At 41.0% G+C, this 27,593-nt stretch overlaps 2 long non-coding RNA genes and 1 other non-coding gene across 7 annotated transcripts in view; 1 reads left to right on the plus strand and 2 right to left on the minus strand.

The window, feature by feature from the left end:
* Window positions 1-2,159: 2,159 nt before the first annotated feature.
* The window catches only part of LOC143680020 (uncharacterized), a 62,421-nt gene continuing 36,987 nt past the window's right edge, over window positions 2,160-27,593 (minus strand). Inside the window, exons 1-5 of one of the 3 annotated variants that reach the window (XR_013174016.1) lie at window positions 10,180-10,268; window positions 5,007-5,069; window positions 3,883-4,029; window positions 3,631-3,755; window positions 2,160-3,150 (exon numbers count right to left, since the gene is read on the minus strand). This is a non-coding gene — a long non-coding RNA (uncharacterized LOC143680020). Of the gene's footprint in view, window positions 3,151-3,630; window positions 3,756-3,882; window positions 4,030-5,006; window positions 5,070-10,179; window positions 10,269-12,296; window positions 12,343-27,593 lie in introns of those variants that run through there. The other 2 variants (XR_013174015.1, XR_013174017.1) reach the window with 2 other exon arrangements.
* Window positions 7,474-15,153, plus strand: LOC143680019 (uncharacterized). Of its 3 annotated transcripts, none has more exons than XR_013174012.1 (5): window positions 7,474-7,565; window positions 7,637-7,796; window positions 8,292-8,346; window positions 11,676-11,882; window positions 15,005-15,153. It is a non-coding gene; the product is annotated as an uncharacterized LOC143680019 (long non-coding RNA). The 3 variants fall into 3 exon arrangements; XR_013174013.1 differs by having other exon boundaries at window positions 11,757-11,882; XR_013174014.1 differs by lacking the exons at window positions 7,637-7,796; window positions 8,292-8,346 and having other exon boundaries at window positions 7,480-7,565.
* On the minus strand, window positions 25,492-25,565 carry TRNAR-UCU (transfer RNA arginine (anticodon UCU)). Its single transcript has one exon. It is a non-coding gene; the product is annotated as a tRNA-Arg (tRNA).

A 27,593-nucleotide genomic window follows, 5' to 3' on the forward strand; every position in this document is an offset into this window, starting at 1 on the left:
CATCTATTAACTGTCAATCTTCTGAAATCCTCAGGAAAGCTCCTCCTCCAAAAGCAATACAGAAGTCTTCAGGGCTAGTTACCAGTGTTCTTTATTTTTCTTCCTTCTGAATACAGAATGGGTGCATTAGACGGCTTTTAATTCAGCATCAAATCATCCAAAATCTTAGTGCCTTATAACAACAAACATTTCTTGCTCACAGGTCTGTGATTTGACTGTGGCCTAGTGCGGATCAGCTGGGCTTTGCTCCAAGTTCCAGATCAATACACATATGACTCTCAGACTGAAACTCTGGAGGAGAGCAGTGACTACTGGGGGCCTGCTTTTCCGCTGGATCACCAGTGCAAAAAAGAGTGAAACGATAAGCTGCCTCTTACAGCCTCTGCTTGGGGCCAGCACAGTGTCAAGTCCACCACAGTACTGGCCAAAGCAAGTTCCAAAGTCAGTGGAAGGAGGAAGTGTCCTCTATCCCTGGGGGATGGGAAGACAGAAAATTATGTCCTAAGAAAAATAATTCTCAATCTTCTACAGTGGGAATGAACTCTTCAACCCTCCTAAATACAGGTATGGCATGTTACTTGTTAGAGCCAATGAAATACAAGCAGACAGCTGGTGTATTTCAAACATTTTCCTTTCCACTGCTACAGTGTCCAGCAGCATTCTACATGACACAATCCCTGTCACTTTGCATTCCTAAATGAGGATGATGTGGATCAAAACATCTCCCAAGACAGACAGGCAGTAAAAGCAGAAATAAATTCTCTTGTTTTAAGCCACTAAAATTTTGAGGATGCTTGTTACTACAGCATAACCTACCTATCCTGGCTGATGCAAAGAGGACAAAGTTTGATTATGTCCTTTTAATTACCAACTATCAGAGTAAGGAATTGTGGACTAGTAATCTCCACTGTGGCAAATAAGCTCTTTTTTTTCCTTTTTTTTAATTTTTAGTATCATTATGGACCCAGAGATTTTTATTGATATAATCAAGGACAGACATCACTCTTTTTGATGCTTATATTGTCCATTGGAGAAATTTGGCCATTGGGAGACCCTTCAAGTTACAACCCTCTGACAAGGCTCTATTAATCTTTAGCATTTCCATGTATTCTAATACAAGAAGATATTTTAAGCACACCTCAAATTTTCCCTGCCCCAAACATAGAATAAACCATTTCTCCAAAGAGCTCTGGTTCACTTTAGTAAGAATATTATCTACAAAATAAGATCTGAATGCCAGAGGTGTTCCCTGCTTGTTAGGACATAACAGTTTCTAGGAATTCATTGAACAGGGTGTGCCTTCTTGCACCCTGTCTGTCTCTGTCTATTCGTCTGTCTGTCACTCTGTTTCTCTTTCTATATATATATATACATATACACATATAATCTAGACTTTTAGATTATATGTAAACAAATTAAAGGTAGACTTATATAGAGTATACTGTATGTAGTACATGATATATATAGATTCATATACAATCATATTTTTATGTGTGTGAATGTTTGTGTGTGTATGTGTGTATAAAATCTTGCATTCATATTAATATTTCCAATTCAAATTTTTCATCATAGAGCTATTTCCCTTTTAACTGAAAATCTTTGTTCTTAATAGTATGAACATTTTTATTTATATGCTTGATTATACAGTATAAAAACTTTTCCAAATTACAATATTGACAAACTACCGATTGAAGTTTAAGATTTTCTTGAGTTCTTTTTGTCATTAGAAAATGTCACCAAAAGATATACAGAATCCTGCGTGCCAAAGACGATGAGATAATTCTTTTTACTCTGTATTTACCTTTATCTATTTGCTAAGAAGTTCCATTCATTTGCTACAGTTTTTACTTGGGGAGACATAATATATGCAATTAAGACAGAGAAATCCAATACAAAGTAAAGTTGTCCCATTTTGTTGAAGATGCTCCTCTGTCCACAAAACCCCCAACCCAGTCTCCTTCTGGGGAGTCACCTGATGAATGATCTGTAAGGGCCAATATCATGAATCCTTGGACAGCTTCCTCTATCACCTCTCCCTACTTTTGTGATCACTTATGTTATTCTCACAGCTACTGTTCCGTCTTTTATTCTTAAACTACAATGACTTTCCTGCCCCAGAGATGACTGGGAAAAGTTTAAGTACTTAGTATTCCTACATCACAGAACGTCAAATAAATAAAACAAAACGGAATCCAGGGCTGGGAATATGGATTGAGGTCCTGAGCCAGGGCCTTAGAATGACCAAGGAGGTCAACTGCATTCCAACTCGCCGGAAGTTCAAACAAGAGGAAATGCATTTACCCTACAACAGAAAATTCTACATACAGTTACTGTTCTAATAATTTATTCCTATTAGCAAATTTAATTTCTTCCCCCTCCTCACCAGACAGCTCTGTGGTAGATGCTATGATTTATTCCCATTTTATCAATGAGGAAACTGAGGCAGAGAGAGGTTGTGTAACTTGACCCAAGTCATAGAGATAGATAGTGGCAGAGTTACGATTCAAACCCAGAGAGGATCATCCAAAATATGGAATATCATAGGAAGCTCTTCCTCTGAGAGTCAGATATTTGACTATGCAAATTAAAGAGTGATTCAAGACAAGTGAAATTCTCATTGTCTATATAACATGTTGATAGTAACTGTTGAAGGAGCCCTTAAACCAGGTTTCCAGTTCCAGTTAAACCATTTAATCCTTAAGAGACTATGGGGTAAATTTTTTGCTTAGATTCTACCCTTGGGACCTAGTCTAACCCAATACTGCTATTCAGATAACAGACTGTGACAACTGTTTTAAGTGCAAACTTGCTGTGATCATATTGTGACTGTATCTGTGAGCACAACCTACATAAGTGGGAAAGGTATGAGATCTCAGAGAGCAATTTGGTGAGATTTTCTAAGTGCCTTATTTTTGTTCGTTTTCTTTCTCTAGGTTTTTGCTTATTTACTTTGCACGTGTAACTTTACCTACTTTGACACCTGGGCTCCCAGTTTTCTCTCATACTCTACTATCTGAACCTGGACTCCAAGCACACATCTTGGTTTTTGCAGAAACAATTCTCTGAGCTTCTTGTGCTGATGTTATAAACCAGGTAATAATCACAGGGTGCTCTACTGACAAATCCTGCATTTCAAGGGCACTTTGCCACCTGGAAAGTAAAAAATGAAAAGGAAACAGAAATTCAATGGATGTAAAGTGGTGAGAAATCACTCTTCCTCTCAGCATTCAATTGAAAATCATGTTGTTGAAAATCCTGGCCTTAACTGTTTATACATTTTTCATCTCCCACACAAGAGTTTAAGCCAAGTGCCGACAAAGAGTTGTCCTTAACTCCCGCCCAGCTTCTGGGCTACTACTATGCAGTAAAGTCAAGCAGAGAAAAGAATGGATGGATGGAGAGATGGATGGATGGATGGATGAATGAAACAATCATGACTCTCTCACTCTCCTTGCTCATTGTTGATTTCATCATGCAACTGTCTTTAGCAGGTTCCAATTTGCTGAGAACAGAATCTAAAGAAAAGGGTTATGAATAAGAATATATATGTTTGTTCAAGTGACACCAGCTGCTGCAACAGAGAACCAAAAATATCAGTGGCTTAACACTAAAGAATGAATTTTTGCTCACATTACAGTTTGATGTAAGTGTTCCTGGTTGGGCAGCTCTCCTCTAAACAATGACGCAGAGGTCCAGTTTCCTTCCTTCCTTGAGATCATGTCATCTTGAAGAAGAGTTGGTTCCTGGCGTCATCACTGGATCAATACCCAGCAAGCAGACAAGATAAAGGGGAGTGGAAATGTACATTTTCTTTTTAATTATTTCAGCCTGTCAGAGACACACATCACATCCATTCATGTGTCATTTATGAGAAATACTCACCCAGCTCTATCTAGATAGAAGTCTGGAAAATGTGGTCCCTGGAAGGAAGGCATGAACTTTCAGTGGAAAGTCAGCTTTCTATGTCACAATACCTCCGAGAGACTTAGGATCCTGTCTTGAAAGCCACTCATATAGGAAAAAGTGGCACTGGCAAGGAATTTAAAGGAAAAAAGATGACAGGCAGCCATCTCTCAAAAATGCTTCATTTGAGTAGAAAAGAAACAGCTTAAACTCAAATTGTGAAGTCATTTCAATAGATTTCTCCCCTTTTCCTTATATCCTGCTCCCCTCTAGTGTCCTTCTCCTGACAGGGAATTGGTACTGTCATGGTGACCTCTAGCTCTTCGGACTTCTCTATCTAGTAGCAATGCCCTTCTATTCTCTCAGTATATTGCTAAATGACTAGAGCTAATCAAACTAAGATATCCACAGATGAATCAAACCCAATCTTTGATAATATCTACAATAACACGTTCCTTATTTCTTTAATCCAAGGACTGTAGATACTTTGGACACCATGAAAATGATGTAATTATTTTATCATACACCAGTTGAGGAGTAATTTGGCAGGTAGCTAATTCTCATATCATGATGTATAAACAGCTGCTTGCTATATGCTAATAAAATACTAAAACTATTAAGATCTCTAAGATCATTATAGTTCTTTAAAGCTTACAAAGTCCTTTACCATTCATTTATAAATATAAATCAAAACAACATTATGGGGTGGGCCACGGTGGTTCAGCAGGCAAGAATGCTTGCCTGCCATGCCAGAGGACCCGGGTTCAATTCCCGGTACCTGCCCATGTAAAAAAAAATTAATTAATTAAAAAAAAACATTATGGAATAGGAAAAATACATTATCTCTATTTTACTAATGAAGAAAATGAAACTCAGATAAATCACAAGGCTACTAAAGGACAAACTCAAGACAAAAACCAGGTATGCCTCCTGATTCAGTGCTCTTTCCTTATTCTGAGAAAAATGGGCCCTTGTCCAGTATTTCTAGGGTATGTAAATGTTTCTGTCTTTTAAATTATCTCCTAGCAAAAAATAGCCAGTTCACCTGTCTTCAATCCTTATCTCATATTTCAGTTCCTTCTTTTCTCTTTGACATCTATTACCTTTCAGTCCATGTTTTGAGTTTCCTTTTTCTCCACGTTGAATATTTTCTGATGGTCGATTATCTGGGGGCAAAAAAAAAAAAAAAGATTCATACTGTAATTAAAGGTGTATGCCTTAAATTACTGCATTAACTTTTCAATCCATAGAAAGCTTCCCACAATCATTGCTTTCCTTTCCACCTACCCTGCTGATGTCCACCCCAGGACAGTGTTTCACTCTTTCAGCCCCCTCCTTTCTTCTTTCTTTCCATATTTTTTTTAAACCATGGAAGCTGACTGAACAAGCAGTAAACCACAATACTGGCAGGTTTTAGGAAAGCAAGTGAAGGTCTCTGACCCACTACATATGGTTAAAACAGGTCTCAAGCCACAGAGGGAAGTGAATTCCTTCTCAAATTCCCATACAAATCCAACCCGCTAGACAGAAAATGGACTCCCCCTCATTGAGTCCATTTTCTCAGATTCTCTACTTTGCTTAAGGTACCCTGTTCAGTTCTCATCTCACATCCCTACCACTTTCCCACAGCCCTAATTCCTTTAAATGTTTTTCTCATAATTTCTTTCCTTTCCTTGGCTCATTTTGTTTTCCAAGAAATCTTTCTTAATTATTCATGCTTGACCCCGATGTTTCTGCTCACTGCCTCCTCTCAAAACTTGAAAATTAAGTTTCTTGATGTTTTTCTACGATATTTTGTTGCTCTGAAGTTCAGGTTGAGCTTAGAGAACTGAAGGTGGAAAACTGCAGGCCAAATTCGGCCTTCTACCTGTTTTTATAAGATAAGAATCATTTTTACATTTTTAAAGAATTGTAAAACAAAACAAAGAATAATACTCCACAGAGACATTACGGCTCACAAAGTCTAAAACATTTAACTTCCAGCCCTTTGAAGACAAAGTCTCTCAACCACTGTTCCAGACGACTGAAAACTTCTCTCAGCCTACCACCACCCTCACCAACTCTTATAATTCTTTGAAGTTCTCTTCCTAATTTACTATGGTAGATGATACAAGATTACAGGGAAGGCAGTCGCAAAAAAGAACTGGAGTCTACAGCCCCTAATATTTTTCCTCAGGTGGACATGACTACCATCAGAAGGATTTAAAATTCCCTCTTATTTCAATTTATTTGGGGAGCTAGTGTGTTTTTGGTCATAGTGGAAAATTCAGCCACTCCCATTATATCAGAGGCCCACTGGAGAACCTGTATCCCTCAGTCCCCAGCCCAGGAGAGAAAGAGAGAAAGAGGTGAGGTGGTAATAGCATGCAGGTCTCAGGAAAGTTGTGCAGGAGAAAAGACTGAATACTCTACCTCTCAGTGCTTTGTAGATGGTGACAATTAAAGTGTTCCCAAATCTCACCAAGCTAGAAACGGATTTTATTATTTTCCCTACATTTGAATGATGCCTCATCTCCCTGCTTTTTTCCTGCCCTGTTAGCAGGAGGAGGTGGGACTGGGAAGTAAAGAAGCTGGGTGGCAGTGATGGAAGTGTCCCCAGAGACTGGATATTGGCATGCTGGCTGGGCTGCTGCCTGGTTGCTCTGCCTTGAGACAAATATTAAAGAAAGGGTGTGTTCCGAGTGTGTAATAGCATATGCCAGGAAAGCCTGCACCAAAAACCCTAAGCGTTATGAGAGGAAATACGCTCTCCATCAGCCAAATAGGATGAAAGCAAAATAACAGTTAACCAACTGTACATCGGAGCAAAATTTCTAGCGAAGTCCTGCCCAGTGTGGGCATGTCACACCTGCAGAACAAGCGAAGCTCATCTGGTTAGCCAGAGGATGGGAAAGTAGATGTAGGAGACAAATACGCACATAACAACAGTGATGTCATTGAGGAGAGATCCTTGCAGGCCCAGAGCATTGCACTGACTAGAATGCAAGAAATCCATATAATGCTTCCATTTTCCAATTTTCAATAACTGCCTATTAAAATTATGTGAACTGTTATGTTTTTAATTTAAAGCTCAGACAGGATAAGACTCTTGTTTGGCGTCACATGTTTACAAGTGATAAGATTAAGAAAAGAGAGACAGGGAGAGATACAGGAGGGAAAAGCACAGATGGAATTTGATAAAAGATGTGGCTTTTGGTCTAGAAGATGTCAAAGAAGCTGTGTAACTTCTCTCCAGACTTCAGTTTTCTCATCTATATAGTTGGCACAATATCCACTTCTCAGGAATCTTGTGAGGATTATAAGGATTTTCCTAATGTGAACGGCTCATGGTTCACCCTGTGGAGGGACAGAAGGTACTGCAGGTGTATATGCACCAGGTACTAACCTCAGGAAACACAGGGGCAAGGCTGGCCCAAGGGTTTCAGGGCAGGTTATGTACATATTTGAAGGCAGAGTTATAGCAATATTTCCACTTTCCTTGGGAATTAAAGATTAGAAAACATGCAGTTCTCACCATCAGTTCCACAGAAACAATGGGAATTCTTGACAGCACAGAGGATCTCAATTCTAGGGTGAGGAACTCTGAGCGAAATGCTTACAAGTCAACCCTTTCACCTCCACTGTACTGTGGGCATTCCAGACCCCCAAGGAATGTGTGCCAGGTAATGTTTCCTCCTTTTGCTGCCTCTCACTTTGAATCTCCTGTTTTCTGACACTCTCGGTCTCCTTTAAGCTTTCTGAACACATTCATGAGATGAGATATTCCTGTCTGAAAATGGAAATTCAGGAAGGAGGAAACAAAGCAGAGAGGAAAACGCATGACTGAGATTTCACTGGCCTAGGAATCTCCAGCCCTTTCCTGTGCTGTGGCTGCCTCTGTAGGGGGTGACCAGGTAACATCTCTTCCTCCACGTGGCAAAGTTCTGGCATTATCAGTAATGAAGATGTAACTTCAAATTGGGGGAATCACTTTGGAAAATGATAAAGCATGACTAATAAAGTAAAGCAGGAATGTATGCAATAGTCCAGCAATCCTATTCCTAGTTTATAACCCGAAAACACTCATACGAGAGGTACAAGAATATTTTAACAACATTTTAAATAATAGCCAACACCTTAAAAGTAACTAAATGTCTATCCAAGACAGGATGTATTTATAAACTACGGTACATTCATACCATGGAGCTCTGTTTCAATGAATATGAATAAACTGCAGTACATCCAAGAACATGTACAAATCTCAGAACATAATGATAAAGGGAACAGATGCAACTCACAGAAGAATATGCTTCCATTCACATAAAGTGTAAAAATAAGCAAAATGAAGTAGCATATTGTTAAGAAATAGCTATATACAGATTAAAAACATAAAGATTGGTGACCTCCAGGAGTCGGCAGGGGATGCAGTGGAGAAGGTTTGGAGAAGAGGTTTCAAAGGAACTGGTAAGTGTTTTAATTTTAAGCTGCTTGGTCAGAATTTAAGCATTTATTTTATGGTTGTAATTATACTTTTAAAACTGTTTATATGCACTATATACACTCTTGATATATATAATTTATTTCATAATAAAAAAATTAATGTAATCCAAACACGGGACCCCTTGGGTAGCCTGTGCCCTCACTCCATACTATCTTAAGCCCATTAATAGCTCCAGTAACAGCTTTGGCTAGTAATGCTATAAATTTATGAAAAGTTTTGGGAACGATAGAAATGAGAGTTATATATTACACAGCAGATAGCAGAAATTAAACTTTGTAATGAATCATCTCAATTCTTCTTTTCTTCCTACACTGTTTTCACAAATTCTCTCTCTGTCTCTGTCTCTCTCTCTCTTCCCCTTTCTCTCTCACACACAGCTGTGTCTCCTCCAAAGCCTCTGAAAAACTCCCCAAATACTGTATCAATCAGTTCTTCCCAACTTACACAGTTAACCATCCTGACCAGCTCCTGTGCTAAAAGCATGATTTGGGGGCATTTTTGCCCCCCCCTCAACACACACACACACACACACACACACACACACACACACACACACAGATGTATTTGATTAAAAAAACTACTGACTAGCAAAACAAACTGTTTTCAGATAAGAAAAGGTGCAGGTGAATCAGAATCTACCCATGCCAAAAAGTGATAGAAATCCAAGGAGTACTGACAAAATAAGCATTGCCATCAGGAGCAGAAGAGATCCAATCACTCATTCACTCTATCTTAGTTAACGATTTCACCTCATTCTTCAGGGAGAAGCAGAAGCCATTAGAGGTGAAGCCCCACAACTTCTTACCTATAAACCTACCTATTCATATACACCCATCATATGCTTTCTGCCTCTGTTACAACAGGGAAAGGGGGAATTCCTTCCATCAAAGCCAATACTTCCCTTTGGGTTTTGGACTCCAACTCTTCTCACCTTACAGAGGACTCCAGCCTTACATTACCCTTTTCCTCTCCTAAACCTCCAGCCACTCTCTCTCCTGGGTTATCTTCATTGCCATACAAACATAATCTGCTATCTCTTTTTAAAATGGAATAATTCTTTCCTGGCCCACATCTCTCTGAACTTCTGGTTCACTTCTCTTCTCTCTTTTATAACCGAACTTCTTGAAAAGGCTCCTTACATATGCTGCCTCACTTCCTAAACTTTCTCTGCCCCCATCACTCACTGAAACTGTTCTTACCAAAGCAGCCAGTAACTGCCATGTTAAGCTAAAGTCAGTGGACACAACTTTTCTTTGAAACCCTCTTCTTTTTTGCTTCCAAAAACCATCCACTCATTGGCTGTTGTGGCTCCTCCTTCTCTAACTAAATTCCAAGCCTAAGAATCTCAAAAGGCTTGGTTATCTCTCTACACAATCTTTCCCTAAATGACCTCACCAATTCCCACAGGTTAATACATTATCTTTATGTTGAGGCCTCTAAAATTTATATCTAAAGCATCTGAGCTCCTCTGAGCTCAAGACTCATACCTAGCTTCCCATATCGAACCTTTTCTTGGATAATTCAACACACATCCCAAATATGAATGGGACTCTACTTTCATTCATGTCTGTTTGTCCTTCTTCTCAATCTCCTCTATCAGTAAATGGGATACGTTACCCAAGTCAGAGCCATCCTGTTTTCCTTTCCCTTACCACATCCAAATCATCAACAAATCTGATCAATTTTCATCTTCAAAATACATCTCAAACCCACACTATTCCATCTTTACTGCCATTACATTATCTCAAGACAGCAATAGCTCCCTCACGCATATATTATGACAACGGCCTCCTTACTGTTCTCCAAAGCCCTCCTTCCTGGACTCCTAACTGGGGCAACAGCCTCTTGGTAATCTCACACCTGCCATTCTCCAATCTTCCCCTGCTCACTCTGCTCCACCCACACTTAATTCAGAATCTTCACGCTGATGTTTCCTCTCTCATGACTATTCAGTTCCCTATTTCTCTCCCTTGCCACCAACTGAGAAGTACTTTTCATTCTTAACTCCAGCAGTTCCCCCATCATCTCTATTTCCTACTTGTTCCTTTCATAACAAACTAATTATAAGTCTCAGCCACTTCAGTGTGTTTGTTTGTGGTCTGTCCACCTGCTTTTTGTCAGTCTCCCTACTAGAATACATGTTTCGTGAGTGCTGGGACCTTGTCTGTCTTGTGCATCCTTATTTTCCCAGTTCCTAGCACAGAGCCTGGCATCAAAGAACTGCCAGATATGATGACAGGAGCAAAGAAAGAACAAATTTATTATAAATCCACAGAAGATGACTGCATTATAAATTAATTTATTGCCTATTATGGCCAGCCATTGTGTAGGGAGACAGATATAAATGGCAAGTAAATACTTCATTGTTAACACCATGACAGAGACATGCACAGGATGTGATGTGGGTACAAAGGCAGGGCACTTGATCTAGATGGAGCTGAGTGGGGAAGTTAATCAAAATAGGATGCACAGAGGGGCTGATATCTCAGAGGATGTTTTAAGTTACCAAGTGAAGAAATGCAGGAAGGGTATCAAAAACAAAGTAAAAATAAATTGTATAAATCTGGGGAGAAGTATTAACCCTCACGACTCTTCTCCATTTAACTCCAGCTAGAAGGGCTGAAACCAAGAGCTCTACTTACACTTTTTTTTTCCTCAGTGCAAAACTAGAAAAATGCACCCCACGTCAAAGCATCACCTCTTTCTAATCTTCTGCTCTAGGAAATGCCATGATTAATCGATCTCAGGCACACATCTTCTAAAGTCCAATTCAACCCATCTTTAAAATGTACCTATTTCAAACAAAAGAAACAACTTGAAATCCATTCTCAGAGTGGATGTGTGCTTACATTACCCTAAATGAGAAACTCCACAACCCGCTGTGGTGGCAGATATTGTTTGCTTGATGCCTTCTAGTAGATGAAAAGCCTCTTGTGCACATGATGCAGGTACAGTCAAGACAAGTCCTCATCAGTCCTCCCTGATGCTCAGTGAAGGCAGATCTTCAACAACCCAAGAGCTTGAACCTATTGTCCAGGAATCTTCTGGACCCAGGTGTTTACAACAGAATAAGTTTCCATGGCTGTGTTGTTAAAGTTACTCTATCAAAACCTCTCTGGCTAAAAAAACAAACAAGACAAATAGCCAGAGTTAGAAGTAGGTGGTGAGTATTAACCAGTACATGAGTGAAATCACAGTTTCTAATTCTAAGATCTGTGGATTCACAGAAGCACCCTCAGTTTCACTTAGTTAAGAGGAAATTTTTAATAAGATGTTTCTTTCCACCCTACAGACTTGGAATTCTGCTTAAAAACACTGAAGTTAAAACCAGAAGGATCTTTAAGGATACTCTAGTCTGCCTTTTATTTTATAGTTGAAGAGCTCAAAAGCCAGCATATCAAGGCCATACATGTAAAAACAGAGCTGATTGTCATCCCAAGGAACCACCACAACCTGCCTCAAGAGCCTCCTCCAACTGCTCACAGCTCTCAAGGCGCAGGTCAGACACCACACTGTTAGCAGCTGTCTCCACCCCAGGTCCTGCCATTTTTCTGCATGACTCAGTGTCACACAGAAGACCTGGTCCAGAGTCCTGCCTTGTCTTCTCATTGATTTTCAATCTCCATTAACCTTCTCTTTTCTTCTACTGCAATCAGTAATCTAGATTTATTTTCTGCATCTGAAATAATACAATCAAATGTTCCATCTTCTGAGAATAACCTTGGCTCATTACCCCTTGTTTACTGAATTACTTCCAATGTACCCGTGTTTTGACGTCTTTTGACCCATCTATTAGCTCCTCTTCTCACTTCCATGCCTAACCAGCTTAGCTTCTATGACCCAACACTTGCCAGCGGCCTAAACTCCCTCTGTCTGTTTTCTGCTCTCACACCCATGCATCCCCAAACTCCACCTCTGGTTCTCTTCGATGCACAGCTTCCTTTGTGTTTGAAACCAGGCTGCTAAGTGCAGCTAGAAAAAAATTACACAACTATGAAGTCATAATAATAAACTCCTTCTGAGTTCTCCACACTGCAACTCTAACCTACTATGTTTCTTAGTTGTTAGGCTCTTCCACTTTCAGTGAAGATTATTTCAAGCTTCACTCTCCTCATATATTTGATTCTGCTACATCTGTGCCCATTGAGCAAATTAGCCAGCTTCCTACTTCATGGAAAATATGGAATCCATTAGGCATGGGCTCCCTTAACTTCTTAACCAAGGTGACATCTTCATCCATGTCAGCCCTGCCCTTCTCAACTTCAGTCACAATAGCAAACGTGGGTATCTCCTATTTAAGTCTTCGGCTAGGCTGTGGATCCCACAATTCAGCATTGTCATCAGCAGTGCAAGTCTTAAGTCAAGACTACCTGGATTTGAAGCCTAGCTCTACAAGTTACAGTTTTTTACAGAAACCATCTGTGCCTCAGTTTCCTCATCTGGAAAAGTGGGGTGATGATAATGGCACCTCTCTTAGAGAGGTCCTATAAGAGTTAAATGAGACAATGCTCTTAGAACAGTTCCTGCCCATAAAAGTTCAAAATAAATGATTTTTCATTATTTCTGGCTGCCTCCTTTGTGACTGATCAATCAAAATGATTATCATTTTCTTGTTCCTTCAGCCGTTATTTTTTATGGGCTGATTTCCACAAGCACTTAAACATTCTCAACCATTCTTATTTCAAAAGACAAAGACACAAACAACTGCCTCATCATCCATTAACCATACAGCTCCCTCCAGCTCCCACTTCATCACTAAACTCCATTTCACAACAAATACTTTAATTTTCGGCACTCTCTTCCTCTAGTCCATCTCCCTCTTACTCCTGAAGTCCCTGACATCTCCTTTTGTCACCCCACTGGAACTGTACGTGACAAGATCACGTTATTAAATTCAAAAGAAAACATTAGCCCTTTCTGGCAACATCTGACATTGCAGCCCCACTCCCTCCTATTTGAAATGCTCCTTTTTTGTGTGGCTCTGGCTCCAGCACTCATAGTTTTCTTCCTGCCTCTCTAGCCAGTCTCCTCACTGGCTCCTACCTTCTCAAATTATTCCTTAAATGATGGGTTCCTTAGGGATCCACCGTCACCATTTTTCTTTCCCCACCCTATACTCTATGAGATATCAGCCACTCGTAAGACACCAACTTACTCTCAATAGACTAATGATTCTGAAGACTTAGATTTCTCTTAGACTTCTCTCCTGAGTTCCAGGCTCACATATCCAACTGCCTACTAGACACATTCATTTGTACATCTTACTAGACACCTCAGATTCAACATATCTAAAATGAAAATGCTCATCGTCCTTGGCCATATGGAGAATCTACTTCTTCTCAGGTGCTCCTTCTCTCATTAAAGGGCACCTCCATTTACCCTTTTGCTCAAGCCAGAAAGCTGGCAGTCATCCTGGACTCTTCTCTTTTCCCTTATCTCTTATAGCCAATTTTCACTAAGTCCTATCCATCTATGTCCTAAATAACTCTCAGAATCCATTCACTTATTGCCGTCTCCACTGCCCTAATACAAGCAAACGTCACGCGCACGTACCTTTACACGGGCCTCCAACATGGCTTCTCTCCAGACCTTCTCCATGTTGCAGTTAGAATAGTCAATCTAAAATGCAAATCTAAACATGGCCACCCTATCCCCACCCCAATCATACACACACTTAAAATCTTTCGTTGGCTGGTATTTGCCCTTAGAATAAAATCAAAACCCCTTAAAAGGGTTTAACCAACCCTCTGCATCTGGCTCTCGGCATTAGGCTTCAGTGTCCAACTCTGCCTGAGGCCTTTCTGTTCTCTCCTTCCTGCATGGCTTAATGCCACTTCTTCCAGGAGTACTTCCACAGCTCTCTAGCTTCCAGATACTCCTGCGGCTTCCCCTGTACCCTAGTAGAGCATTCACCATAATTTGTCGGGGTGACAAGTAAAATCTATTTTCCATACTAGATAGCAAATTCCATAAAGACCAGAATTGCACCTGTCTTATTACCCACACATCACCCAGGCCCCTCTAAGTCCATACACAAGTGAGCACTTAATAAAGACGTGTTGAGAAAGTGAATGAATGGTAATTTTTTCATGGAATGACTCATACTTCATATTAGTAGTTTTCTAAATTCTAGGTGACTCATGGCTGGACTTGTGCATGTGAAATGACCATAATTAAGAGCTATTGACAGAATTACAGGAGAGGAAACAACTGGAGTGATTGAGTCACTCTAGCTGAACCCCCCAATAAAGTCAGTACATGTGAAGGAAATGAACTATTAATGGAAACCTAAAAATTGGAGCAGTTTAGTACTGTGACCTAAAGAGTTTAGAGAAAAGGTTTTAAAGGGCACTGGCATCGTGTTCAGATTAAGATAGACTATTTTTAAAAATCATGTATAGAAGGCCAGTTTCTTGAGTGTTTATCTTAGAAATTACAAAGAAATACATATTTTTAAAGACCTGAAAGATAATAAATTGGTATAGGAAGGGAATGGATAGCAAAATCCAAAACTGAGGGATTACTAAATAGGACAACTCTTAATCTGGACAAAGTTTGTGTCCGTGTTTTCTACAACTTTAACCAATAATATCTGACATTTTATTTCTTTTCTTTCTACAGATGAGGTTTGCAGACAACAAATGCTCTGAAATGGGAAAGACTGCAATGCTCGAGCAAAGCACTAAAACCAAGTGTCATAACAAAACACATTTGAATTCGCCTGCTTTGAGTCACCAATACATAAAATAAAAGAGTATTTGAAAAATGAACCTCAGTTTAGAATGTGGAGGGAAATGCTGTATGTAAGAACATCAATGTTTCAAAGAATTTTAGAATTTGCCTTGGAAAAACCTGGCTGGTGGTGTTGAGCATGCTGTCCAGCAGGTGGCGCCCTGAACCAATTAATAGGAAACTACACAGGAATTGGATATTTTAAGACTTAAAATCACCTTTCTTTTGTGATACTGTGATATTCTGATCACACACAGAAGACTATGGAATCCATGACCTCTGTAGAAGAGGTATATATGCATGTACACGGACACATTTCTCTACCAGGAAATAGAGTAACATTTTATATTATAAAAGTAAATAGTAACAAGCCAGACACACAAATATATGTTTGTCAACTGAATCTGTTGCTCAGTCAATTAAGCTGATCCACATGAGCCCTTAACACTGCCCATAAATATTGTATGTTTCCCTGATATATTATCATTTTCTCACTCTGCACAATAACTAATTCAACTTTCTAAGCTCTATTCAAATATCCAAAATCCTCTTTTCCCCAGAAAAAGACGACACTGCTACCAACCTAAAAAGAAAGAAAAAAAGCAAACATCAAGTGAAATTTTCTTATCTTCCAGATTCCAAATATGCAAACCTATCTGTACACATCCCATCACCCTACCCTCTTTCCTTCCTATTGCAGTAGAGAAGCTGGCTCTCTAGCTTCCTAAAGAAAATTCTTTCACCAGTAATCTATATCTTTTTCCCGTCTCACTTTATCAGGAAGTTTGGACTATCATTTCTGTTTCTTTCTCTCTCTCGACTATTCAAACTCTCCTCCCCAATGATTTCCTTTCCAATGGCTTTCAAATAAACTCAAGTCTCCTTCAATACAAAACAAAGTGAGCGGAGAGATGGATTAAACAAGTCCAGCCATGAGATGACATTGTTGAAACGAGTGATGACAGTTGATAATACCATTTTCTCTAATTTTGTTTATATTTGAAATTTTCCATAATAAAAAGCTTAAAAACAAGAAAAGCCAAAAGGATATTCTTGTTCGACCCCTCCTGCCTTCCAGCTCATCAGCCTCTCTCCATTCCTTCTGAAACTTCTAAGAGTTGCATATGTGCACGTCCTCCATTTCACACCTCCCACTGGAGTCCACTGCAATCTGACTTCTTGCCATAATACTCCATAGATACTGAAACAGCTCTTACCAGTGATGCCCGTGTTATTTAATCTAATGTATATTTTTTAGTTATCATCATTCTTTAATTTTCAATTTTTAACTAGTTCCCTCTTGAATACTCTCTTCCCTTGGCTTCTGAAACTATAATATGCTGACGTCCTTTCTACTTCTCTTGCCATGACTTCTCTAATCCTTCTCTACTTGGCCGTTAAATGTTGGAGCTTTTTTTCCTTTCTTTTTTTTAGGAATAAATATTTTTTATCACAACAATAGACTTTTTTTTCTTTTTTGTGGCTATCCCCATTCTAACTTTTTCAGGTTGGAAGAGGCTGTCAATAATATGGGGTAGGGAGATGAATAAAGCTGATGTTCTAGAGAGGATGGCCCCCCTAGATTTCAGGACTTACATGGTCCAGGGACCCATCTAGAGGCTGCAGGCCCCAGGAAAGTTACCCTAATGCATGGAACCCCTGCAGAATCTTACATGTTGCCCTAGGCATTCTTTAGGATTGGCTGAATGGTCTTGGTTGGAGTTTGGTAAGTCACGAGAGGCAGCAATGTCTAACCAAAGCCTGTAAGACAGTGGCCTCCAGAGTAACCCTCCAACTCTACACGACATCTCTCAGCCACTGACACCCTATTTGCCACACTTCCCGTCCCCCCCCCCCCCACTGGCCAGGATGGCACCATTTGTTCCAGGGCACCAGGGCAAGATCCATCCCTGGGAGTCATCCCCCACGGCACCAGGGAAACACCGACCCCTGGATGTCATGTCACACGTATGGGAGAGGGCAATGATTTCACTTACAGAGTTGGGCTCAGAGACAGTGATGCCGCATCTGAGAAACAAAAGAGGTCCTCCAGAAGTGACTGTTAGGCATACCGATAGGTAGGCTAAACTTGTCCGCTACCTACATAAGCTTCACAAGAGCAAGCCTCAAGATCAAGAGCTTGGCCTATTGATTCGGGTGTCCCTAAAGTCGGACATGGTGTCAGGGGTTTCCCTGGTGGTAAAATTTAATAGTTCCATATTTTCTCTCCCATCCCTCAAGGGACTTTGCCAATACTTTTTGATTCTATGCTTAATATATTCTGAGATGTATCCAGGCATTACATTAAGCTATACAGGATTAAAGGCCCTCATTCTTATTCTGGGCTCCCTGTATTTCGATTGTTTAAATGAGCTATACAGGTAGGTTGAGTTAGATTATGTGCCACAGAAAATTTAGTTTCCAGACAAAACAGACCTTTCTTCCTGTGGTCTAAAAGAGTAGGTGAGGTTCTAAAATAAAGACAATGTCTTCCTTACCCCTGTGTTCTGAATCAACTTAATCCCAACCTGATAGGCTTCATTTTTATCTCTAAATAAAATGAAGGAGTTACCAATAGTTCATTCTTGTGCCCCTCCTCTTCTTACATGACACCTACTCTTAGGGGATCTCATGCATACTTTTGGCTTCTAATACCACTAACATGCAGGTGACTCCCCAAAATTAAAAAATCAGCTCAGCCGTCACCTATCCCTCAACTTCATACCTTCCAGACATTTCCTCTTTGATATCTCACAAGCACGTCAGAACCACCTCAAAATCAGAAGCTCAAAACCGAGCTACCAACTTCTCCCCCAAACCTGGTCTCCTTCCTGGGTTTCCTATCTTAGCAAACAGCATCCAAGCCAGAAATTTTTTGAGTCCTCCTTGACAACTCCCTCTGTTCCATTTCCAGTACATCACCAAATCCTACAGTTTTAACTCAGAATATCTCTAAAACCCATCTTCTTCTGTCTCTGCCATCATCACCACCAATCACCCCTCAATCCAATCACCTTTCACATCAGCTACTGGTGGCAACTCCTAATTTACTTCCTGGCACCCTTCCACTCTACTCTCTGTGGAGCAGCTAGAGAAATCTTTCCAAAATGTAAATCTGATCATGTTACTCTTTGGCTTAAAGCCCTTCAGTGACGCCCCATTGCTTTTAGGACAAGGACGAAACCCCTTGTCTGGGGTCTGCCTCCTGCCTCTCTCTCCAATTTCATTCCATGCCACATTCTCCCTCCCTCTCTAGTCGAGCCACACTTGTTTTTCAGTCCCTCATACTTGGCACCCTCCTTCTCAAGACAAGACCTTTGCGCACACAGTTCATTCTATCTGGAAAGCCATTCCTTTCATTCTCTGCCTAGCGATTTACCACTGATATTTCAGACTCAAATCAAGTGACACTTCCTAGAAGGAAGATTTGTTTGCCCTCCCTGAATAGGTCAAAATCCCCTGCCACCGGCTTTCTTTTCTCTATGGATCTCTTCTTCATTCACTCAGAATTTTATGTTTATTTGTGTGACTCTGTCTTTTTGCTCATCGTTGCACCCCAGTACCTAGGCCAATGCCTAGCACATTGTAGGTACTAAATAAATACTGGCTGAATGAATAAATGAATGAGTGTTAATTCTCTGCCAGGTCCCTGTCTACTTAACATGTTGCTAAGCCACTGTGCTGGTTTGAAAGGATGTATGTCCCCTATAAAAGCCATATTTTAATCTAAATCCCATTTCGTAAAGGCAGAATAATCCCTATTCAATACTGTATGTTTGAATCTGTAATTAGACATTTCCCTGGAGATGCAAACTCAACCAAGAGTGGTTGTTAAGCTGGATTAAGTGACAACATGTCTCCACCCATTTGGGTGGGTCTTGATTAGTTTCTGAAGTCCTGCAAAAGAGGAAACATTTTGGAGAATGAGAGATTCAGAGAGAGCAGAGCAGACCAACATAGCCACGAGAAGCAGAGTCCACCAGCTAGCAATCTTTGGAGATGAAGAAGGAAAATGCTTCCTGGGAAGCTTCATGAAACAGGAAGCCAGGAGAAGCCGGAGGGTGATGCCATGCTCACCACATGCCCTTCCAGATGAGAGAAGAACCCTGACTGTGTTTGCCATGTGCCTTTCCAGATGAGAAACTCTGTGTTCGCCATGTGCCCTTCTACTTGAGAGAGAAACCCTGAACTTCATCGGCCTTCTTGAACCAAGGTATCTTTCCCTGGATGGCTTAGATTGGACATTTCTATAGACTTGTTTTAATTGGGACATTTCCTCGGCCTTAGAACTAAAAACTAGCAACTTATTAAATTCCCCTTTTTAAAAGCCCTTCTGTTTCTGGTATACTGCATTCCGGCAGTTAGCAAACTAGAACAGCCACCTTCCCCTTCATCTCTGAGTTGTTATCAGGGACCGCAAACTCATGTTTAATAATAATATGGCTCTATGGTTTAATAACTAGGGTATACCAGGTACCCGTATGGGGGGGGGGGTGCATGCCAGGCATTACTTTTGCTCTAAAAATCTGGGGTCAAATCACTATTTTTTTTTTACATGGACAAGCAGTAGAAAAGATCGCTATTTTTATATCAGCTAATAAACAAAGTAGAACCCAAAATTTGAACTAGAATGCAGCATAAAATATAAGACTTCAAAGAGACTTTGTCCTTGGTGTAGGCCACTTTAGGTTATGCTCCCTGACACCTGGGGTAAGCAGTCACTCTCTTCTGCTGTTAGGGTCATGCTTCAGTACAAGCATTAAAAAAATATTATTAGAAGTTTGTACATAATCAGAAAAGGAAAAATAGAAGTCCCATATTCCTTCAAAATAAATATAATTGCCTCTAAATTGTCTGCTATTTTGGATGCTGGCATTTCCCTCCTCAAAAGTGGCTTATAGATGTAGCAATAGAAAGAAAAGATTATTAGAGGTAGTTAGTGACTCCCAGAAGATGCTTCCTGAGACTCATGACTGAGTTGGGCCCGTGGCACGGAAGACTGCAGGAAAGGGCCCTGGCCTAGCTGCCCAGCAACCCAGCTTGGTCTCTGGTCTCCTCCCAGCAACCCAAGCATTTGACTTTGCTTAGTTCCATCTCTCACGACAGAAACACTTGCCCTCAAGCCTGGTTTCAAAGCCCTGCATCACTCTAAGCAGAGAGATGTAACCCTCTCCATAGTCTAAGGGCTTCAAACCTTGTTCTCAGCTCTGACTCTGGATTGCTGCAGAGCTTCAATTCTCTAGACCCTGAGAATCCAGGGCTCCAACCACAACCATATGGGAGTGAATGAGCTCTTGGAGGGTAACCACTATCTAAATTATATTATCTATTTCTTACTTACACCAGGACTTCACCATGCCCAAGCATTTTCTTGGGATAGAAAGATGAGCCCTCCATGGTTGAGTCCCCTAAACCCTCACACAGAGTCTCCAAAAACTCACTTGACACATGCAATTTGAAGAAGACTGATTGAAAGAACTACCCAGTAACAAAGGAAACTAGCATTTGATTTGTACCCACTGTGCATCTGAGCAGCCAGGCACTTTACATTTTACCTTACTTCATTCTTGGTATTCTTTGGCCCTCTCTCAAGATGAGGAAATCAAGGCTCAGAGAGAACTAGCACCTTCCCAAAGTCACACAAGTAAAGATCAAGACCCTGATTCAAGCCCAGGGCTGTGTAGCTTCCATGCAGTTACTTCTTCCACTGCACTCATGGTTTTCCACTTCTCTTATCATAACACTCCACGTTTCACCATTTGGTCTCTCAAAGGAACTAGGTCTTACCATTTCAGAAGCAAAAAGACCCAACCTCCAAAGGTGACATAGAGAAGTTTAAAGACATTCCATTCCATTATAATTTATGGGAACTACTAAAGACTGCACTAGCCTTTTGGGGAGCATGTTCTATCTGTTATGGCTTTTAAATGTAAACAAGATGAACATTTTCACTAGTAGAGGACAACTGTGGTAACAACAGTAAATAAAAATAACAAATTACTATGCAAAATATAGGTGATACAGGTGTGCCAGTCAGCTCCCCAGAGCTATTAAATCACTTCTTCAGGTGGACATGGTTATAAAACCCCTTCTTGTCTGGTATGGACACTAGCACTTGGGAACCACAGCACTTCTACGCTGCTATTTATAAAGGGCTTTGTTTGGTCAAGAGGACTACAAACCTGCCACCCCCACCCCATCTGTTCTCTGGGGTTAACATTAGCCATTTAACATATAAATCGATCCCTACACTCCTCTGCTCAAAACCACTAAGGGTTTTTAATATCCCATATGGAAGCCTGACCTACAAGGCCCTATGTATGTCAGCGCTTATCAGCGGGACTAGAATTACCCTCAGGAAGTGGCTTGAAATTTTGGAGGAATGCTTTGTGTTATCACAAGGATTGGGAGGCCACCAGGGTACCTGGGATTTATATGTCTAGCAATGTGCAGGAATATCCCACACAGAGAAGAACTGCCCATGTTGTGTCCTTCTTTTGAATGACTTACTAAAAGCCTATTTATAGGTAAGTATATGAGTCCAAGTTTAACTCATTTTTACATATAAAAATATAGAGAGCTTTCTGCATGGCTTAAAACTTCCTAAACTTTGCAGTAATACAAAATACTAGGTACTTTGCAAGATTTACTTTGTTTTGATCAAAAATTTATCAAGAAGCATTCACCACTTTAAAAAAAATCACAACACTGCTGGTGAATGACATCCCTCATTAATATTTATGTCAGTAATACAACACGCCCGCCTTGGTCTGCAAACATAGCTGCTGCATTCAAGGTGATTCTTTAAAACCACAAGATGGCTAGAGTGGCAGTTACATATCAAAGCCTCTATTATCTTGTTACAAACATATCTCCTTTTATTTCTTTATTGAAATTAGGAGATATATTGATTTGCTTAATTATGTAAATAGGAAGGTTACATCACCTATGAATCTGATTACAGGATAGTAAAGGAGTGAGAACATATTGGACTTATACAAAGGTAGAGTTGGAGGTGACAGGTTTGAGAGCATTGCCCTGTATGACATGCCTGCTACTAGTTACTGCACCTACTGTCATACCACTTGCCCTTCCACTCCAACCACTCTCACTGTAGTATTTTTCCTCTAAGCCAGTAAGCTCATGCCCATCTCAGGGCGTCTGCTCTTACTGATTCTCTGTTTGGAACGCCTTTCTTCCAGATCTCATTGTCCTCCAGGCTTCATTCAGGTCTTCCCTCAAATGTCACCTCCTGCAAGAGGTCTTCCATGACCACCATTTTTTTAATGACAATAAGGGGGACCCTACTCCTTATCATCATTAAAATTCCTCCATAGCAAATATCTCTACCTGAATTTATACCATAATACTTATTTACTTGTCTACATTTGTCTCCTCATGGGAATATGCAAACCAAAAGCATGGATACTGTTATTTTGGGTCCCAGTGTCTAGAATATGGAAGGTGGTACAAAGTGGGCACTAGATGAATATTTGTTAAGTGAACGAATTAATGCATGAAAATATTGCCTGGGTACCTGCTCTCTTATGAGCTATGTTTCTTTCTCTTTCCTATCTACATAATTTATAACCAATCTAAGTCAGCATTAATTATTTCAAATATAGCCATCAAATGGCTATCATATTCAGGCACTGTGAACACAATGATAAATAAGACATATTCTACCCACACACTTTGCAATTAATGATCAGCTCCAATACTTCTGACGTATTTGAGTCTTACAGTGAAGCAACTTTATTTTTAAAAAAACAACCATTTATAGTTTATATTCCAAGAGTATACTTAAAATACATTAATTGTGATATTCATAAAATAAGAGATAATTCTCATGTGTTAAGAAAACTGTTTTACCAACATGGAAAATCTCGCCTCCAGTCCTTCTGATAGCCTTCTTCAAGTCCCCTAAATGCCATCTCTCAAAGACTTAGAGACTTGGAAGATTGATTATATTTGAGGAAGTAGCGTCTTCTCATTTCCTTAGGTATAGCTGGAAGGAACTTCCACCTAACTGGCTGAACTGAAACCCCGCATCTAGGGCACAGAACAAACAACTACCCTTTGACAGATCTCACTAGCCAGAAAAGTCCAACCTGTCTTCTTTCTTAGGGTAGCACTGGTCAGCACCAGCCCCACCTGATGGCACACAGCCACCCTGGATGTTCCAAGCAGGAGCCAATTATTCAGACCCTACACCCTTCCATTTCCCTACTTTGTGGCCAGATATCTTTCCTATATGTTTAGCAGAGAGACAAAAGCAATGGGAAAATAACATCATTAGCTTATAAATTTGCTAGAATTTTTCAATGAACTTTTTCGTCCATTTACACATTTGTTGGACAGATATATAACCCTGCTTCTATAAATAAGCAAATTAAGGTTCAGAAAGGGTTAGCACTTGACAAAGCTGTAGCTTAAACCAAGGTCTTCTGGTTCCAAGTTGGAAAATGGAAATGACTGGCTAAAATCAGACAGGGGGATTATCTGGGGGTTTTAGCTCTCAATGGCATAGGACTTCACCCTCACTGGACATCTGAACAAACTTAGTTGGGCACACATGCCCTCCATGACCTCAACCCCCCACCTCTGCAGTACATGAAGCCTGATCATTACTCCTAGAAATCCTCCAGAAGGAGCAAACCTGAGAATGAGCCAGACTGGCCCTCACCCTTGCCCTGACCATGAGCGTGATTCAGGGACTATTCTCCATACTTTCTCAAACCTTACCGCTGAACAGCTGCATCACATAGAATGATGCTGGGGACACTTGCACGATGAGGTATTAGGGATCATGATTGAAACATGTGACACTCTCCTTCACAACCCCCTCTTTCCCTACCATATGCAACAGATTTTCCTTTCAGACCAGGGCTTGAAGCAATAATACCTAGGATAAGCTGAACTAACAATAAAAGTAAGGCTCAAAGAAGGGCTGCTTGCGAATTTCTGGACCACATCAATATCCTCCAAAGGGCTTATCTACAGGGCTGGTAGGAGATAGTTAAGATTTGAATTGATGTTCCACCAAGGTAACTCTGAAAGGTAAAGCTATGCTGTCTCTTACGGCCAGTATTTTAAGTCACATTATTCTATTGCTTCAAAAGAATTTTAAGAGGTTCAATTTCTACAACATTCATGTATCCTAGAAGAGGCCAAAGAAACAAAACATCCACTTCCCTCGAAGTCCTCCTGTTTGCCCCATCAATTCCTCAACCCCTGGCAAGATCTGGTTAAACCCTATGTGGACTCACCCTCCCACCCCCAACTTCCCAAAAGTGTAAGGCTGTGTCCTCTGGTCACCAGTCCAGAGCTGCCCCACAGGGGAGAGAGGCTGACTCTCCCCAGCAGTGGGGGAGCAGCGTGTCCTCTCAGGTTTCCTGAGTTCACCTGAGTGGAGGTCAGTTCCTGGCAGGCCGGCTCCTCTCGCCAATAGGCTGGAGACAGCAATACGCAAGAGAATGAGCCAGAACAGCCCCAAATAGAAACCCGAGCCACATCCCAATCTGATCAAGCTTCAAAACTGGCTAAATGTGGCCTGTTAGATGAACGAGGGAAAGACAACAGCAGTGAACGTGAGATGAAAGAGGTGGTAAGAATATGGCTTGTTGGAAATCAGGAGCTCTGAAAATAGCATTCACTGCAACCTTCCAAGCATGTCCTGTAAATAGGAAAGACTGTGGATTTTTCACAGTGAAGAGATCAGGGCTTAGAGTTTTGGCAGACAAGCCCATTCAACTCACTCCTGGTAATTAATGCATTGCAGTAGTTTATTTTGCTGAGACAAAGAGCAATGATTATATTTCACCTTATAGATGAGGAAGCGAGTGATGAGCTTTTTAGCATCAAAAGCCCTATTAAAACAAATAAAACTGACAAAGATAGTAAAAGAAATTACTTTCTGCATGACCCCATCTCTTGATCCATAAAGGATCATCTCGGTAAATGTGGGTGTTACCCTAGAGGACAGCTGGACATCTCCTCACTGACATATGGGACAATCTGCCTTTTTTGTTTCCCAAGATAAGAGGAGGGAATTATAGTGGTTCCAAACCTATAACCTGGCATCTCAGTCACTATGTGCCAATTATCCCACTATGAAGCAAAATAATTCAAAGGCTATGTTAGTCAGACCGAGCAGAGAGATGTAGGAAATATCGGAGCCTCCACTCGACAGTGAAAATCAGTAAGGAAGGTATAGAAAAAGAATTAAGAGGGAAGGGAGGGAAAAGGAGAAGAGATGCAAGATTCCCAAGGAAAATGGTTTTCTTTAGCTTCCCCAAAGCCTCCAGGGAGAGATAAATATAATTATCGACCTAGAGAGAGAGCAAATAAAATAAAAGAGGTACCTGCCAGGTGATCATCTCTGCCGGGACTCGAACCCGGAACCTCTGGATTAGAAGTCCAGCGCGCTCGTCCATTGCGCCACAGAGACCTCACCACACACACAGCATCAGCACCAGAACTGAAAAAGCACATACCTTCTGCATCACCGAGCCATCTCTGCATCCTGCTCTCTGAGCGGTGGGGGTGGGGGGGACAGGGACAGCTGGAAAATCTGGAGTGGAAATCCACCAGCAGGCTTCAGCAAAGCTTTTCTCGATACTGTGGATCCTGGGGTTCCTCGGAGGATTGGAGGAATGTAAAGGTGATCATTTTCCCAATCCCAGAATCCCTAATGGACAAGAATGAGCCAGAGCCTTTTGCTCTGCTTTCCTCTCCATCCCTCAAAGAATATATGGAGAAAGGCTCTCTGTCCTCATGCTAATTAAACAGAGCACATCCAGCCCTGCTGAGAAAGCAGAAGCCATCTCCATCTCCACCCCCGACTCCCTCAGTGTGGTTTCATCCTGGTCCAGCTATTCTCAGATAGGGGCTAGGCAAAGCTGGGGGATTCAGGAAAACCCTGGATCGTCGAGACAAAGGAGCTGCTTCGTAAAGAAACAGTGTGACCGGCAGTAGAGAATGACAGGGAAGCTGATCTCCAGGAGACCGGTGCAGTTCTCAGCTTTAAGAGCTGTATTTGTCAAGCCAGGGAAGAGGTACCGGGAGTCTGATCTGACGGTCCTTCAGCATCTTCACTAGAATTAAGTATACGGATGGAAACTGAATGGTGTCAAATGTGTGTGCATGTCAGAGTGTGAGTGAGTGAGTGGGAGAGAAGGAGGGAGAAAGGGAAGGGAGGAAGAAGGGAGAGTACAAGGATGCGTGTGTGAGGGAGAGGGGGATGCGAACGGCAATGTGCTGATGAGATAAATAATCCTCACACAGCCCTCAGCGAGTACCTGCTCCCCCTTCCTCTACCTTTCCCTGACCCAAGTCCCTGCCATCCTTTCCTCCCACGGCTGCCTAATGCAAAGAATGAGGATTTCTGAACTGCCTGGGCTCGCTAAAGTTGTCCTAAGACAATCAAATTGATCCTCCATAGCCATAGCCCCTGCCCACATCAAAGCAAATGGTCCCTATATTTAAAAGTCTCCTAGAGAAGACAATTCCACAATCACCGCTGGTTATAATTTCTGCTGTCAGTTCTTCTGAATGTCTAATCTAAATTCCTCTGACCTTCCCTGCAGCTCATATGCTGTTTGGGTCCCCAACACATCAGAAGATTATTGGCTTCTATGCTCCTCACAACAATGAATTGATTTAAAGACTTTGATTCGGTGCCTGCCACCCCACTCCTACTCGAAGGTTGCAATAAAAACAGAGCAGACTCAGACGCTCCTCCTCCATCGCAACATCTGCTTCCAAGACCCACAGCTCTGGACACTACCAACACATTCCAACCTCAAGTCAAGGTAGTTCTTTCTAAAACATGAGCTCAGTTGCCAGCCAAATGAAGAGACAATATAACTAAAAGAGGTGCTTACATTAGAAGCTCTTAAAGGATTCTTCTAACTCGAAGACTACAATTGCAGTATCCCACACGTTCCTACCCATTCACATAGCTTTGAGAGTGAGACCTGGTAGAGAAAAGGACCAAGGCAGTTCAGTCAGGTTAGGGATACGCTAAGAAGGCTAACACCTAGGGAAAAGAAGCCACTCTAAACACACTTGCCTGAGGCAGGAGCTTAAAAAAAAAAAACAGAATCTTAACCTGACTGTGTATATTATAAACCTAACCTAAGGAGGCAAAGAATGAGCATTTCTTAACACATTTGCCCTACAGCACTCCAAGCACTTGTCATATAGCACAGAATGCTGACCCAGGGATCATATTACTTTGAATGGCTACTAACAATATGCTACTCAAGGAACTAGTCAATGGGCCAGGAGGCCTACAGAAGATAGCTCAACCCCATAGAAGCGGCTCTGGGGTACTCCAATACAAGTGAATGGAAAGCCTAGACTCTCAGAAACTTTCCAGTAGCTCAGTCAACGTTCTTTTACACAAATATGCATACCCTCTGCTCTTCATAAACACATTGGCCCATACCCAAAAACTCTATCAGCCCCCTGAATT

This window comes from Tamandua tetradactyla, chromosome 4 (assembly GCF_023851605.1).
Source record: "Tamandua tetradactyla isolate mTamTet1 chromosome 4, mTamTet1.pri, whole genome shotgun sequence".
Taxonomy (NCBI): Eukaryota; Metazoa; Chordata; class Mammalia; order Pilosa; family Myrmecophagidae; genus Tamandua; species Tamandua tetradactyla.